A 13,261-nucleotide genomic window follows, 5' to 3' on the forward strand; every position below is an offset into this window, starting at 1 on the left:
CCTGGAAGTCCAGTCAGAGGAAAACTCAGGACTCAAAGAAATGAAACAACCAGAGGGGAAATACAAGAACGTGAGTGGCACTTCTGCTGGCCTACCAACCACAGAAGGTATTGCCCCATCTCAGCATAAAGAAAGGAGGCATTGAAATAAGGGAAAGAGGGCCAGGATTTCTATTGTATCGGGCCCCAATTCTGATTGTTAGAAAGAGCCAGTGAGCTCAGTGAAGAGGTCCCCTCCATGTACAGCCCACCCACTGGAAAGGCAAGAAGTTAACAGACTATTTAATTCAAGTCAAAAATAGTATTTAAAAGTATACTTTGCTTGGCACAAATTATTCAAAGTGATGAAAAGCAAGGACCTACAACCAAGATTATTCTACCCAGCAAAGCTATCATTTAGAATCAGAGAGCTAGAGTCCTCCAGACAAGAAAAAGCTAAAGGCGTTCATCACCACCAAACCAGTATTACAAGAAATGTTAAAGGGACTTCCTTAAGAAGAAGAAAGATCAAAAATATGAATAATGGCCCATCCGGAGTGGCTCAGTTGGCTGAGCGTCATCCTGTGCACTGAGAGGTTGCTGGTTCAATTCCCAGTCAGGGCACATACCAGGGTTGTGGGTTCGGTGGCAGGTCGGGACACTTAAGGAAAGCAACCGATCGATGTTTCTCTCTCATCCATGTTTCTTTCTCTCCTTCTCTCTATTCAATCAATAAAAATATATATTTTTAAAAATATGAATAATAAAATGGCAATAACTACACAGCTACCAACAATTATTTTCAATATAAATGGATTAAATTTACAAAAGACATATAGTGGCTGAATGGATGACAAAATAAGACCCTTACATATGCTGTCCAGAAGAAGCTCACTCCAGATGGAAAGGCACACAAACTGAAAGTAAAAGGATGGAAAATGGTATTTCATGAAAACAGAAACAGAAAAGAAAAAAAAGCCAGGATAGCAACAGTTATGCCAAACAAAATAGACTGTAAAACAAAGGCTATAACAAGAGACAAAGAAGGACCCAGCAATCCTGCTTCTGCATATTTATCCAAAGAAATCCAAAAAACTAATTTGAAAAGATATATTTACCCATGTGTTCATTGCAGCATTATTTACAATAGCTACGCTATGGGAGCAACCTAAGAGTCATCAATAGATGAATGAATAAAGAAGTGGGGCATATATACAATGGAATATAACTCAGCCATGAAAAAGAATGAAATCTTGCCATCTGCAACAACATGATGGGCCTAGAGGGTATTGTGCTGAAGTAGTTCAGACAGAAAAGGACAAATGCCATATGATTTCACTTATATGTGGAATCTAAAAATAGGTAAATAAATAAAATAAACAAACAAGCAAAACAGAAGCAAACTCATAGATAGAACATTATGACAGTTGCCAGATATGAGGGGGGTCAGGGGATGGGTAAAAAAGGTAAAGAGATTAAGAAGTACAATTTGGTAGTTACAGAATTATCATGGGCATATAAAGCAGAGCATATGGAATATAATCAATAATATTGTATTAACTATGTAAGGTGCCAGGTGGGTACTAGGTTTATCAGGGTGATCACTTCATAAGTTATATAAATGTCTAATCACTATGTTGTAAAAAAAAAAGGCCATACTATATGATTTCATATTTATAAAACTGTAGTCAAAGCAAATTGATCTCTAGTGACAGAGAGCAGATTGTATATTTAGGGATGGTGGGGCTAGGGGTGGGAGGGAGGGAGAAGTCAAGACAATTACAAAGGAACACTAGGAATCTTTTTGGGATGATGGATATGTTGTTCATTATCTTAACTGTTGTGATGGTTGACTAACATATATCAAAACTTATCAAATTGTACACTTCAAATATGTGCAGTTTATTATATGTCAATTATACCTCAATAAAGATATTTGCAATAAAAAATAAATTTAAAAAAACTATGCCTTGCTTACATTTGTTCTAAGTTCTAGTCGCCATGAAGGATACTGACCCTTTAAGAAAAGGCTGTGGCTGAGACCATATCTCACACAGGCCATTATCCAGATTCCTTAAGGGAAGGCAAATAAAGTTTCCTCTGAAGTGCCAAGGAGATTGATGGGAAGAGGTCTCCAGGAGCACGGAGGGAGTTGAGAAGGCTCAGGGGGAAGGCGGGCTATGCTGACGGGCGCTGGCCGTGGGTGTGCACGGCATGGGGGTGGCACCTTCGCCCGGCTAGGTGCCAGACAGTGCTGAGAGGAAGTTGTTTAAAAAACATTTAATTCGTAAATAACCTGCTATTAGGGATGAAACCATTTATATCTTCAGTTTTAAACCTCCCTAGTACTATTTCAATGTTTTCCTTTTAATTTTTCGAATAAGAAATATGATTATATGATTCAAACACCAAAAAGTGTAAAGAGAAACCTCCTTTATAACCCTGTCCTCTCCCCAGCTGCCAGCTACTCAGCACCCCCCACCTACCAGGCCCACCGCTGCTCCTGGTTCCACGCCTGTCTTTGCAGAGTTCTTTGTACAGACAAAAGCAGACAGACAAAGATTCTTAGTTTTCCCCCTTTAGGCCATAAAGAGCGACATGTGATACACACTTTTCTCTATCATGCTTCCTTCGTGTAATGTATCTGGAAGATCTTTCCATATATCAGTACCTAGAGAGCTTTCTCACAATACATCTTATTTCATTTACATATAATAGATGTATAAATCTTAAGTATCCTACTAGATAACTTTGAAAATCATGTACCCTCCTGTTATCACCTAAAATAGGATATTTGCATTGTGTCCCTTCCCAGTCAATTCAACCTCAGCAATCTCCCTTCTGATTTGTCACCATGATGCATGGCTTTTTATACATGTTCTAATGCTATAGTGACATCCTGTTCCTGTTAGAAACTAGTAATGAATTTCATGAGATGCTTCACCCTTCTGTGAAGGTTCCTCCAGTTCAGCTCCCTGCCCCATCCTGGACAAGGTGCCCTCCTGGGGTCCCACGCCTGTATCACCCTCCAACACTGCACAATGGCCTCTGAAATGATTTCTCTCTCCCCCTGGTCTGTAATATGCTCGAGCTCCATTCTTTGTCGCCAGTGCCTCCCTGCTATCAACTGAGAAAGCACCAACTAAATATTTGTAAAGCCTTTCCCCAAGGCAGTCTGTAATTAGAAAGTTAAAGTATCGATTCTCTGACCGATGTTGCCATGGAAGTGACTAAATGTAAACTCCATTTCACAAGCAAGTAACTGTCAGAAAGGAGGCAGGAAGCCTGTAAAGAGGCCAAGGCAGACCAGCCCTGTGATGAACAGCCACTCAGGATTCTGTTAGCAGGCGGGGAGGGGCCTTACTGTCAGTTATCTGCCCCCGCTGATGAAGGAAAGAATGATGGACAATTTGAGAATTGATTTACAAGGTTTTGAAAACAAATCAGAGACCCTTCTTGGGTTTAGTATGAAACATTCACAGATAAGGCATTCCCTGCATTCCCAATCACTGGACTACAAGCTTTAAATAGAAAACGGGAGGCAAGGTAGGGTACCAGACAGACAGTGTCCACAATAATGTGGGCTTAGGAATGAGGGGAGTTAAATTATCAGGAAAACCATCTGCTTTCAGGTCTGAGAAGTAGAAGGTATTGTCAAAATAGAGACATCTTTGGGGAATACTGAAAATCGAGCTGCAGGGAAGGCAAATGGGAAAAACCACAAAATCAGCAGAATAGCTTTCCAAGGAACAAACAAGGTACCTGAAGAGTAAGAAAATGGTTCAATAAAGCTGACTGCGCAGCCAAATTCTGGGGCAGCCACCAACCTTAATTGTTTCTGTGCTGGTCTCAGCCAAGCTTGAAGTAGGGCAAGGTGAAGTGGCTTTTAGACAACTAGTTTTCCACAGGATCGGAAATCATCCTGCTGCCTCAGTGCCCTGGGACCATCCACATTTAGCCATGAAGGCGGGAGCTGGACATGAGGGTAGGGCAGAGAAGGGGAGACAGCCTCACGGAATTCAGGAGGAAGAAATTCTTATTACTTGGGGGAGGAAATCAGTTGAACCAGTTTTTAAGGAACCTCTAGGTAAGTGAGGAATATTAATCATCTAGTTTCTTATGCAGAGCACAAGCATGTCTAGGATGTTCTCATTCAAGAGAAAAAAATAAATCCCTTCACTTCAGCCGGTTTCCATTTCTGATTATCGAAACACTGCCTGCCACCCACCGAACGCTTCATGCAGCCATCTGCCTCACTGTGACATCACCTGGCTGCCAGGGAAGCCGCATCCAGTACTCGGGACTGAAAGCCCAACAATATCCCCCACTGGAAAAGGCTGGCACGCCTCTTACTTAGACCTTCTACTCCTTTGTTTTCATGCTCACAAAGGTCACTCTGTGGGAGGGCTCCCCAAGAGCTCTGCTCTGGGGAAAATTAGCCTTGTTATTAGGAAAAAGCCAGGAAGCCCACCATGGGCTATAACCTCCAGAGGCGAGGTCTGAGTTTTGTCATCCCCAACCCCCTGCAGCGTGTAACAGGGCCGTAGTGCATCTACCTGTGTCCCCAAAAAACTCATAACATTGAAGCCTTGACCTCCAATGTGGCTGTATTTGGGGATGGGACCCTTAAGGCAGTCACTGAGGTTAAATGAAGTCATAAGAGTGGAGCCCTAATCCAATAGGACTGGTGTCTTTAAGGAAGAGGAGAGAAACCACAGATCTCTCCTCCTGTGCATGTAGAGAAAAAGCCATGGGAGGCCACCATGAGAAGGTGCCATATACGAACCAGGAAGAGCGGCCTCACCAGAAACCAACTCCACTGGCACCTTGATCTTGGACTTCCAGCCTCTACAACTGTGAGAAAATAAATGTCTGTTGTTTAAGCCACCTGTTGTGTGCTATTTTGTTATAGCAGCCCAAGCAGACTAATACACCACCTATACTAAATTGGATTCGAATGGCCACGTTTTGCTACTGTCAGAGTTCACAGCAACTTTAAGTAGCTATTTTGAAACATAAATGTTAAGAGAAAAGAGTAAGTTGCAGAAAAAAATACACACTATTTTTATAAATATTTTATAGATTCAAGACCAAGCAAAACTAAGCAAGACATCATTTAGGGCTAAAAAAACATGTCTGCAGTAATACCATAAGGAATATTAGAGGTTCCTACTGGGATGGACAGGTGACTGTGGGGCCCAAGGGAGAGTCACATGGTAACATGCTGTCAGGTGGACAGTGACCTCATGGGTGTTAATTTTCTTAGGATGTCTCACAACTTCGTTTTCTTACATATATTATTTTATATGCACTAAATATTCTACAATTAGATTTATAAAAGATGTTGGAATCCTATAACACCCATCCCTTAACAGCAGTTATTCTGGAGAGAGGGTATGTGCAGTATTTCTACTTTCCAAATGTTACCTCCTTAAATCTTATTGATTGTCCTAAAGTGTATACATAATATATTTAGAATAAAAAGTCAAAAATTAAAGGAAGTAAAAAGAAGCTACTGAACACTTGTGACTGGTTTCATAGTTTCTTTAATCTTCCCTTCCCTGTTCCATTTTCCTGAGGAATAAGCTCAGGTGAATTGACCATCTTTAAGAAAAATTCTTTGGTTCATCTAAAATAATTCTGATCCTCAGGCCCTATGGCTCAGTACTAATTTATTATACATATTGCACATAAGCTTATTTGAAATGTAAGCTTCAGCTAAAATTGACCCACACTCTTTTGAAATGAAAATAATAGCTATAGGATTATAATTATAATTCAATCACTCCATAGCCTAGTTATTAGGAAAAGGTCAGGAAACAGATATCCAAGGAAGGAAGTCTCTTATTTCTTTTCCTTCAAGGTAATTTAGGTAAATTACATCTGCCTAAATGTAAAGACATTTCCCTTTCAGAGATGGGGACTATCAATAAAATTTTAAGTGTGGTTCATTTGTATTAATGTCTTTAATTTTAAATTTCTTTGACCCTTCTTTCTTTATGATGCCGATTTTCATTTCAAATTAAAATAATTTTATAAGGATAGTAAGTTGTGAATCAAGAGAAAAATATTTTGTGTGTGGTTTCTACATTTTAGTAGAAGAGGAAATCATTTAAAAACAATCGTTTTCTATACTTAATGAATCTCTAACTTATTTCCTTTTTGGCTCTGCCATCTGACTAGCTAAGTAGAATGAAATAGAGTTTGGATAATCAATACAAAACAATTTTCATCCTTTGGAAATGGAGCCACTTTATAAAATTTGCCCCAACCTTAAATGTGTTTATGCTCAATAAACCTTCAGTATTATTTAGTCACTTATCCGTTGTATTGCCATTATTTGTCTGTGTGTGTATCTGTCTCTTACTAGACAGTGAGTGGGCTGAGGGTAGAATAAATGGATTGTGCTGCATAAGGAATTGCCTGTACAAAGTTTGGTCCAATGACGGTTGAATTTCACAAAAGACACATGTGAGTAAGCAGCTCCCTTAGACCTCAGGTAGGACTGACCAGAGGGAAAAAGAGAGGGGGAATGAAACCAAAAATAATTACAAAAATAAGCAATAAGTACCACAAGAAATACTCTTTCAGTTAGTCATTCATTCATTACATCACGTACTGTGCACCCATTATGACCCATATGGTGAGACTATGCAAATAAATCAAACAATGTATATCACGGTTGGGTGCAGGTAGGCAAAAAGGGAGAACACGGGAGACAGCTGTAATACTGTCAACAATAAAAAAAATTGTCATAAAAAATAATGTATATCAACTTTGGTTCAATAAAGAGGAACGAAGGGAGGGAGGGAGGGAGGGAGGATGGAAGGAGGGAAGGAGGGAGGGAAGGAGGGAAGGAAGGAGGGAGGGAGGGGAGGAGGGAGGGGAGGAGGGAGGGGAGGAGGGAGGGAAGGAGGGAGGGAGGGGAGGAGGGAGGGAAGGAGGGAAGGAAGGAGGGAGGGAGGGGAGGAGGGAGGGGAGGAGGGAGGGAAAAGAGAAAGGAGAGGGAGAAGGGGAGGGGGAGGGGGAGGGGGAGGGGGAGGGGAGGGGAGGGGAGGGGAGGGGAAGGGGAAGGGGAAGGGGAAGGGGAAGGGGAAGGGGAAGGGGAAGGGGAAGGGGAAGGGGAAGGGGAAGGGGAGGGAAGGGAAGTCCACTATCAGAGAGGAATTCCTACTCTTAAGTGGATAATTCCAAAAAGGACAGGATAAAGACAAAAGGAAATGCCTCACAGTGAGCTTCTAGGATGAGAATTTCAGGAGTCACAGACAAATGGGAATGGCACTCCAAGAGATAGAAACCTCATGAACAAAAAGCTGAAAAGACAGAAGGTGCAGACTAATTTTGGGACATAGTACATAGACCAAAGAAAGGCAGAGAAATGAAAGAGCAATCATGGCAAAAGACCGAAGGGAATAAATCATGGAGGGTTTTGCTGAGTCTCAGGGACCAAGTTGAGTTCAAATTTATTTCAGTGAGAAAGGAGTGTCTTTAAAGCTTTTGAGGAAAGAATTGACATGCTAAGTAGTACTCAGGAAGAAAGATTTTAGCTATAGTGTTGAAGAGACTAGAGGGAGTGAAGAGCAAGCAGGTAATTTTTTCCAAGTTACAATCCAAGCAAGAAGCAATCGAGGTCATCAACACCTATTCATGATTTTTTTTTAAAAAACTAGAAATAGATGTTATTTCCCTTACCTTGATAATGAACATCTAAACACCTACATCAAACATTGCTTTAAGAGCAAGAAAAAGACAAGGATTCCTATCATTTTTATTTTAGATTGTCCTGGAGGTTCTATCCAATACAATAAGAGAAGAAATAAGAAATTAAAAGTATATATTTTGGAAAGAAGAAAAAAACTGTCTTTATCTGAAGATTATAAAAATTATCTTCATGATATATTTTTTTAAAATCTGACAGTTTTTTAGAAGACAGTTTAGTAATATGTTTGAACGTACTGATGGACTTACAAATCCAAGAAGCAGACATAAACCTCTCCCCTTTTCAGACACAGAAGAGCAGGGTGAACATATGTTTTTATAAGAAAAGCATCATAACCCTTTCCTCTGGGGACAGATCCATGTAGGTTTATAATACATGAAAACCTCCAGAAGTCTAGCCTATGAGGTTTCCTAGCAAAGGCACCCCACCCTGAGAGAACTGGCATTGTGTTCTACAGAATGTCCTAAACAGTCTTTCAGGTGGAGTTCCCAGCAATAACAAGAAGCTGATTCCGACCTTCATACATAATTTGATATCAATGCAAGGGGAATAAGCAGAGACTAATACCCTCCATTTTCTGTAGCCTAAGCTCACAGCTACCGTCCCCTACAGCAGTTCCCAAACTTATGTGTCGGAACAATGGGTTGCTAACGGTAAACACCTAGTTAAACAAAGCTGAGTGCGTGTTTACTGCAGGACTGCTGATGCTGAGGCAGAGGGAGTCTCCAAGAGGCAGCGAATCTGAGCAACTTCCTACATTTAACTGACGTCAAACCCTCTTATCAGGAAATAACTCAACGGACTAGTGCCCAGAGGAGCTCTAATTTAGAGCATGTGGTGCACCTGAACATTCTCAACTCCTGCCATTAACCAACACACAGATGCAACCTAGCAAACGGTTAAAAGCAAGGACTCCCAGGCCACATGGCCTGGGTTTGAATCCCAAATCCACAACTTACTCCTGTGTGACAGCGGGAAATTTACTTAACCTTTCTGTTCCCCAGATTCCTCATCTGTGGAATGGGGAGAGGGGTTGTGATAAAAGTAACTACCTCCTCAAGTGACATGATTAAAATAAATGGGTGAATATATGTAAAGCACTTAAATAAATGTTAAGTCAGGCAGGTTTCATTATATGCTGTCGCTACTGTTAGAATTACAACATTTGAAAAGCAATCAGGGAAGAATATAACCTCATTGGTCTTAAGAAGAAATTACGCTTCATGAACTAGGCCTGTGAGAAGAGCAGTAACACTCATGTAGTCTATAGTTCTGCTAATCAAGACACTCTATTAACTGATATTTATACTGAACACACTGATGCCTAGAGTTGTGTCTGGGGTGAGGTGAGGCAAATAGGAAATAAAAAAGAGGCTATCCTTAACTTCAAAAAGATTGACACATTTTCTCCAAATATGCTCCTCCTAAGCATCCAAGTTGAAAAGCATCTCTCTCCGACGTCCCACATTCAGTTCTACCTTCAGGAAGGAAATTTAGTCCTGAAGAATTTCTCCCAGAATTAAGCCACTTTACGTGGTTGTTTCCTGTCATCTCTACCCTTAAAATAAGCAAGACCAACAGAAATGAAACTACGGTTGTACACTGAGGAGCCTCTGACATGCACAATATTCAAGACTGGATAGTTATTAACTGCAGTGCAAAAATCTTCCAGAAAACAGCTATATCGTCAGAAAAATATTATGTTAAATACCGCATAAGTTATGTTTACTATGCATCAAATCCTTGAAATTCGGTGATCCATATATGATAAGCAGTAGCAAGGAAAACTTCATCCCCCAACTATTGGGTTAAACAAGATATAACATATTAACCCATTTGGATGACAAATCAAGAGCCCAAAACAGTTGGAACTCATTTGGAATGGACAAGAACTGCATATTTTGCATGGAACTACCAGGTACAGAACTGCGAAAAGCAAACTTCAACAGTGCCCACCTTCATGGGAACCTGAGAAGCACTGCTTGAGGCCAAGGGTCATACACATTTAAGCAGTAGGAGTATTTCTGAACCAGCTATAGGCTAGAGTCAACCAAATCAAATATCAATTCCTCTCGCCCACTCTCAAGTCCCTCCACGTCTGACTCGTTCCTGTCCATTCTAATCTGGCCACCTTATTACCCCTCTGCGCTCAGGCCTCTTGAACGTGGCCCTCAAGCTTCCTCCCTCCCTTGAGCACACAGTGATCACCTCACATATCTTTTCTCCCACGCAAAAATTCCTATCCTATCCTTCCTTTCCTCTTTATCTCCTTCTGTGTTCTTTAATTTTTATTCTATGAGTATATATAAATTTATCACTTTCAAAATCTATGATTTAACCAGACTTAGAGGTAAAATTTTCACAAACCAATAAGTTCCTTAAGTAAATGGTACTCAACATAATAATTAAGACATCAAAAAAAGAGTGACAACCTATGCAATAAAGTGAAGTACTGTGTATTCAAAGTGAATTTTGTAAGAAAGGAAATGTGTCATGTCTTCTATAGTAAGTCAAGAAAACAAAGACACCCAGGAAGGGGGCCCACAGCACTCCTTTCCTCTTTTTCTGCCTGGCCCAAGTTTCCTCTTCAGTTAGCTTTTCTTTTTCTTTATCTTATTCAGGTTCTCCTGGTCCAGCCCCGGGTCTGCCAGTGATACCCACAGGATGCTGAGCCTGGCTGGGGGCTACCCCAGAACTAAAGAGCTTGCTGGTCCCTGGAGTATATATCACCATCAAAGCATGAAGTCATGCCTTGTGTATGGCGCCACCACAACTCCTGGAAGGATGGATTCTACGAGATGCATCTAGCAAAATGTATCCCTATCTGTGCAGCTATTAGGACAGGAGGTATGAAGTTCATCCAATACAACAGAATAAATCATCACATCTGTGAGCATGTGAGAAGAGCCCTGAGTTAAACCCACGTGTAAGTCCTCACCTCCAACCAATTCCTTTGATGGATGTTGAGGGTCAGAGTGCAGCAACCTTTCCAAGTCCTTCCTTCCTCTACATAGCCGAGGAGACTCCCCACCCACCAGCCTAACCCTGGAAATGCCACTGACAGCAATATTCCAAATTAAAACAGATCACTAAATAGTTATACTATTAGTTTAAAATTCATAGAAATCAGAGGAAATGCCTGGAACAAAATCCAAGACACATGAATCCCAGATCACTTCTCTACAAATCACCTCAAATAATTCATTCATTTCCTTTACTTTGAAAGTAAATTCACACCCGACTGGTGTCGCTCAGCGGTTGAGCATCGGCCTATGATCCAGGAGATGGCATTCGATTCCCGGTCAGGGCACATGCCTGGGTTGAGGGCTCTATCCCTGGTAGGGGACATGCAGGAGACAGCAATCAGTGACTCTCTCATCATTGATGTTTCTATCTCTCTCCCTCTCCTTTACTCTCTCTGAAGTCAATAAAGATATATTAAAAAAAAAAAAAAGTAAATTCACTGCCAAACGGATGCTCACAAGAATTGGAGGCCATAAGAATTGGTAAACCCCTATAGAAAGCAACAGGATAAAATTTAATAGGACCAATTGAAATGTTACAGAATTGGGTCCAGTATATCCACTTCCAGAAAAATAACCTCACAAAGAAAAATCTCTGTGCATAAGGATGTTCACTAAACCATCACCCGGAGCAAGGGAAAGAAGGTCCAAGTGACCAACCATGCAGGATGGGTTAGCAATTTGTGATCTATCAGCCCAACAGACACGTAAGTCTCACTGAAAATTAGAACCGTGAAGATATTACACAACATGGAAAACATTATATACAGTAAACTTAGGTAGAAAGAAAAAAAAAAAGGCAGAACTGTGTGTCTGTAGTTATATATACAATTTTATAATGTTAAGTATCAACCAAGAGGCCTTGGCCAGGTAGCTCAGTTGGTTAAAGCCTTGTCCTCATATGCCAAGGTTGCAGGTTCGATCCCCTGTCAAGGCGCGTACAAGAAGTAACCATGAATGCACAAAGAAGTGGAAGAACAAATCCATGTTTCTCTCTCTCTCTCTTTCTCTCTCTCCCTTCCTCTCTCTCTAAAAATCAGTAAATAATTTTTTTTAAAAAACCACTGGCGTTTAAAACAAAAAGTTTTAAAACAACCAAGAGAGGAAAAAGGAGGGTATAAAATCGAAATGGATGATGCAGAGTGGTGAGATTACGGCTGATTTTGTTGTTGCTGGGCTTTCATGTTGCCATCATAGTTTTCGCTATTTACAAAGGAGGAAAAATCAATTTTGTGCCAACCCAGACAAATAGAGGCATGAATGGGGGTGGGAGGGAGACAGTTTCCAGCACAGAATCAACTCCTCCAAAGAGCTGTGTGGCCTTCACCTGCAAGGCGACCTCCCCCCACTACAGATGCCAACACAAAGGGGCACCTGTGAGCTACAAAGGCAGTGTTTCCTTGGTTTCCCACCACAGCGTCCCCTCCCACCACCCATCCTCCTAATGGGCGCTTTTGTTGCGCAGGGTGGAGGGACCTCATTAGAAAGCATTTGTGCTAAAGGCAATGCATTTCCAGCACTAGAGGGTTCGTCGTTCCTAGCATTAGCGACAGAATGGAGACAAAAGATAAGTGGCAGATTTGCAATCACAGGCGTGCTCCTTGCCTGAAAACTAAAAACCCTTTGGCCAGGCCCAGGGAGGCCGGCCCAAGCAGCGTAGCAAGCAGGGCTGGCTGCGGTGGGAATCAGGCAGCAGGGTGGCATCGTGACTTTTTTTCTTGTCCACTTTTTTAAAATATATTTTTATTGATTTCAAAGAGATGAAGGGAGAGAGAGAATCATCAATAATGAGACTCACTGATTGGCTGCCTCCTGCACACCCCCTGTTGGGGATCCAGCCTGCAACCCGGGCATGTGCCCTGACCACATGCCCTGACCGGGAATCGAATCGTGATCTCCTGAATCATAGGTCTATGGTCGACCCCTGAGCCACGCTGGCTGGGCCATCATGACATTTTTCAAAGACGATGCCCGGGTCACCTCTTGGTGTTCTCAATGTCACCCACTACAAATGCATCACAAACCCACTGCCGCATATGGCTGGTACTTAATTACAGAACAGGGGTGGGCTGTTCCTCCCAGGAGCTCCCAGCAACAATCCTCAATGTCACAGTACTTAGGGGGAGAGGGAGCAACAAGAAGGACAGGGGAGGCTATGGCACACATCCCTTCTCACATCTTTTCTCAACAATATTCAAAACGGAATTCTGTAAAGCAGCTACCTAGAATTGCAAAGTGACTGAAGATAAAAAAGCAAATTTTACATTTGCATCAAGGTGAAGATCAAGTGGTCCCTCTGCCAGAGGTTTGTTTCCATGGACACAACTAGACTTGCTCGCGCTCACGCTCGCTCTCTCCTCTCGCTCTCTCTTTTTAACTCCAAGCCTGTTTCCTCTTTTCTTTGGACACTCAGCATGCCTACTTTTTTACTTACTTTCTACCATTGGATTATATATATGGTTATTGATGGCAGGGATCTCATCTTACTTAGCACATACAGTAAGTCCAAAATGCTTAGCACTGAGCTTAACACACAATAA

At 41.5% G+C, this 13,261-nt stretch overlaps 1 protein-coding gene across 1 annotated transcript in view; it reads right to left on the reverse strand.

Annotated features, from left to right (window-relative positions):
• The window catches only part of KIF5C (kinesin family member 5C), a 146,803-nt gene that overhangs the window by 120,139 nt on the left and 13,403 nt on the right, over nucleotides 1-13,261 (reverse strand). The gene's annotated exons all lie outside the window — the stretch shown is intronic.

Source organism: Miniopterus schreibersii (genome assembly GCF_964146895.1).
Source record: "Miniopterus schreibersii genome assembly, chromosome: 7".
NCBI classification, from domain to species: domain Eukaryota; kingdom Metazoa; phylum Chordata; class Mammalia; order Chiroptera; family Miniopteridae; genus Miniopterus; species Miniopterus schreibersii.